Source organism: Eutrema salsugineum, unplaced genomic scaffold (assembly GCF_000478725.1).
Source record: "Eutrema salsugineum unplaced genomic scaffold, Eutsalg1_0 scaffold_11, whole genome shotgun sequence".
In the NCBI taxonomy this organism is placed as follows: Eukaryota; Viridiplantae; Streptophyta; class Magnoliopsida; order Brassicales; family Brassicaceae; genus Eutrema; species Eutrema salsugineum.
In genome coordinates this window covers 9,387,573-9,392,147 of record NW_006256901.1, presented here as the reverse complement: position 1 = coordinate 9,392,147, position 4,575 = coordinate 9,387,573, and the positions used below count along the sequence as shown (strand labels likewise).

Genomic DNA, 4,575 nt, shown 5'->3' with positions numbered 1-4,575 from the left:
TTAAAACAAGAAAAATAGCAAAAGGCAGCGAAACAAATCCCTGGCAACGGCGCCAAAAAGTTGATGCGGTGGTGTGCTGAGGGTCAACTATGTGAGGGAACAAGTTTTACCCTTAACAAAACAAAAGAAAGCCGCAAGCGCACAGCTAATCAGTTGCAGTATTTAGGGATCGAATCCACAGAGATTTGTTGATATGTCTATATTTTACATCATTTAGAGAGCATTTTAGAGTCCTCATCATGTGTTTTCCCATGTAAATTGTGTCTTTAGGCATGAAAATAGGATTTAGGGCTTGCATTAGGTCCCAAAGAGTTTTGCATGTTTTGAAGTCTTTATCAGGTGCTTTGGGAGTCGTTTGGAGCTTAAGAAGAGGAGCAGAGGAGAAAACGGTGAAGAAAAGGGTCAAAAATGGTGAAAACCGCTTGGAGAAATTTCTCGGCCAAATCGCGTACCGGACGGACGGAAACCTCAGCCAAAATCCTTACCGATCGCTCAGCACCGGCCAAATTCCTTACCGATCGACCAAAGTCAGCTTGGGTCGAAGATCGGGTGCAAATACCATGGGTTGAGTTTTTGGCCGAGGCGAAGGAATTTTTACGACCAAAAAGCTTACCGCGGTACACAGCCCTCGGCCATTTTCCTTACCGCGGGAAGCTTTTCTCGACCAAAATTTGTCCTTGTCCGCGCGTTTCAAAGATCAGCAATCCGGGGAACCTTCCGGTCCGAACCAGTTGGCAGGGGCTTCAGCAAAGTCGGAGATAATCAGGCAAAGATCCCAGAACAGTTGGAATCATCCAATTCGGACCAATAGGGAGAAAGATACAGCCTCCGGAAGATGCACCAACATTACGCGCACCCGAGAACCGAACGGCGGAGTACGAAGGCTACGGCGGACGGAGCCTTTCCGGACCAAATCAGCTTGCCCGGTCTTTATCAAAGTTTGAGATCTGTGAAAGACCTTTTCAGAACAGCTGGGATCGCTCAATTCGGAGCAGTGGTTTGAGAGATAAAGTCTCCGGAGTTCACATCGGTCTAAAAAGCTTATTTTCTGGTGATTCCAATGCGGTTCAAAGATGTGAAATCCAGGAAGCCCTCCGCTTCCCAAGCTCCGACGGTTTCTTCACCAAAGTTCGAGCTTATTGAGTCATCTTGACTATGGTACTGGTCTCAGAGCATTTGGAGTCGTGGGTTGAAAGTTACTGTTTCCGGAGGGTGACATGGTCGATACGAACCCAAATATGTTGCGATACGCGCTAAGTGTTTTCTCAGGGCTCGGCATCGTAACCTCGACATCGGCCAAGTCAAGGCTCGTATTTTGGAAGTATTCTGAACTAGGCCTCGTGCTGACGCCTCGGCACGTTGGAATCAAGGCATGCACACGTAAAAAATGAAGCTGGAAACGACTAAGTGTTGAACGTGCACCTCGGTGTAGCGACCTCGGCGTGCATGCCGGACCCTGTTCGCTCAAACCCCTCGACTACCAAGCGCCTCGGCATTTCATGCCGAGGTCCATTGTCACAAGCCCAGAATCAAGAACAAAGCTGCCCAAGAATACACACGTGAAGATGGATCAAAGACTAGGGTTCATGCATGTTCTTGACGTGTTCTTCACGAGATCTTCATTTGGATCTAGACTCATGTGCACTCCTCGACATGAAGACCTCGGCTTCACTCTCCGACACACCGTGGCACTCACCCATCAACCCAAGATCGCGGTTCAGTACCCGGTTTGTTCCGGGCTGACCCGCGACACTTTACCTTTGCTATATATACATTTTGAGACTAAAAACGTAATCATCTTATCTCTTATCTGTTTTTTTAGCTTTAAGAACTTGCCTCTTTGGTGAAACTTGATCATTCTAATCCGATACCTCGTTTTTGCATGAGAAATCTCGTTCTTTCTTTATTTCTTTTATCATCTAACATTAAACTCCTCATCATGACCAGCTACACGTCTTGCAAAGGACTTAGTGAGCTCGTTATGATTAGTGAGTAGTCGTTTAAGCGGCTTTAGATGAGTAGATTAGGGTGCTTTCAAGGTAGATTAGTGGGTTTAGGTGTCTAGTCCTGCAAGTTTCATTCTTTAACCGACGAGATCTCTAGGCTGGATCCAAGCACATCACTTGAGGTTCAGATCCGAGACATATCTCGCATCAAAAGTGTTTGTAGAAATGTCTGAACCACTCGGTTAAGGGTTTAAGAGTTTTTCATCGCGAGAGTGATAGTTTGTTCTCTTAAATGACATTTTTGAACTGATTCTTATTGCTGATTGATTCGATGCTTCTCAAAAGACATTTTTGGTATGAAGGAGGATCAATTTAGATGCTTAATACTTTCATGAGAAGATTAACATGCCTTGAGTTCAAAGTTAAATGAAACCGCTTGATGTTTGGATTCATTAACCCACTAGTTGAACTTGGAAGCACCCGAGTCAAGTATCTCGTCTAAAGTCTCTTGCTTTATTACATATTATCATCATCTGAATCGCTTAGTTATCATTTGCATCTTTGCTTTGTTTGATTCTCATCATTTATCTTACTTACATGCTTAATCGTTATTATTTAGCTTAGAAAAACCTTCACCTTTTTATCTTGACTTAAATAAACAAACAACATAGACTAGTGTCTCGTTGACAAGTCTGGATTGACACCTCTTAGTACTACTTTGACAAGGGGATTGATAGCCCTGAGACTTAAAAAGTATTATCTATCAATTGGCGCCGTTGCCAACTTGTCGGAGCATTAGTCTTTTGTTTGTTATTGAGCTCAAGATTTTAACTTTCTTTGTTTTACTAACTTCTTTGAAAGTTCTTGTGTTACTTTCAGGTGCATGAAAACCAGGTCTCGGAGCACAGAACCGCCTTTACCGTACGACGACACATCAACCGGATTGAGAGGCGAGCTCGCGAGAGGGAACGGCATTTTGAACAACTTGGAATGGCAGAACAGCAAAGGATCGAGCAACAGGCTCAAGAAGCCGAACACCAGGCTCATGCTAATCAGGCGCAGGCAGGCAGGAATGAACAACAAGCTTATGTTAACCAACAACAGGCTCAAAGGAACGAGAGGCTTGCTCAGCAAAACCAACAACAAGCTAATAGGAACGAGCAACAAGCCCACCATGTTCACCCGCCACCGCCACAAGCTCAGAGACAACCTCCTCCGGTCTTTGTTGGAGAGAACGACCGAGCTAATGCGCACCAATACCGAGCTGGGATTCAAGCTCCACCGGTTCAAAACAACAACTTTGAGGTTAAAGCTTCCCTGCTCAATATGGTGCAGAACTCAAAGTTCCACGGTCTAGCCGGAGAAGACCCTCTTGAGCATCTAGATCAGTTTGATCGGGTTTGCGACCTAACTAAGATCAATGGTGTCTCGGAAGATAGCTTCAAGCTACGCTTGTTCCCATTCAGCCTCGGTGATAAAGCTCACCAGTGGGAAAAGAACCTCCCGAGGGGTTCTATACAAACCTGGGAGCAGTGTAAACTGGCGTTCTTATCAAAGTTCTTTTCCACATCACGCACGGCTAAGCTCAGAAACCAGATCTCAAGCTTCACGCAGCACAACAACGAGAGCTTTAGCGAAGCTTGGGAACGGTTTAGAAGCTACACTAACCAATGCCCCCACCACGGCTTCTCAGAGGCATCCCTCTTGAGTACTTTATACCGAGGTGCACTCCCCAAGATCAGAAACCAACTCGACACAGCTTCAAATGGAAATTTTCTTGGGAAAGAGATCAATGCGGCAATGGAACTAGTCGAGAACCTAGCCATGTCTAATGATACTTATGGAGAAGACTTTGATAGAGTAGACCGTACAGAGGGCTCCAATGAAGAACAGCGTATGAAAAAGGATATAAGAGAGCTTCAGAGCAAGCTTGACAAGGTTCTGATGGCGACACAAAAGCCAATACACTTTGTAGGCGAGTTTGATGAGCAAGGGCCAAGTTTTGACAATGTTAATGAAGATGGTCTAACTCAAGAGGAGCTGAACTACATAGGGAATCAGCAGAGGTATCAGCGGTTTAACAACTACAACAGTAACCCAAACCTCTCATACAGAAACCCGAATGTAGCTAACCCTCAAGACCAAGTGTACCCTGCTCAGCAACAACAACAAAGCTATGCTACGAAAGCTCCTTTTCAGAATACCTTCCAGCCCAAACAACAGTTCAGTGGGCAACAGCACGGCTACACTCATCAGAATCAAGCGGCTCAGGGTAACAACTTCACCAGCCAACCGCAACATCACAAGTTTCCACCAGGGTTCAATCCGCAGCCGATGGGTAATCAGCAACAGAATCAGGGAACGGGTCAGAATCAGATGGGAAACGATGTCTGTGGGATATTACAGCAACTGTTACAGGGTCAGCAGAGAGTTGAGAGCCAGCACGCGACAATGCAGCAAGATATCAGAGAGCTTAAGCAGAATCAAGCCTCTACATCATCCCGAGGCCCGGCTTTACCAGGTAAACCGGAGCCCAATCCCAAGGAGTACGTGAACGCCATTACATTGAGAAGTGGCAAGGAACTACAAGCTCCGAAGCCTAAGACTAAGCTCATTGAGGCCAATGAGC

General features: G+C 45.6%; 1 non-coding gene across 1 annotated transcript; it reads right to left on the bottom strand.

Annotated features, from left to right (window-relative positions):
• Positions 1-3,527: 3,527 nt before the first annotated feature.
• LOC112090131 lies at positions 3,528-3,634 on the bottom strand. Its single transcript, XR_002901481.1, has one exon. It is a non-coding gene; the product is annotated as a small nucleolar RNA R71 (small nucleolar RNA).
• Between the last annotated feature and the right edge of the window lie 941 nt (positions 3,635-4,575).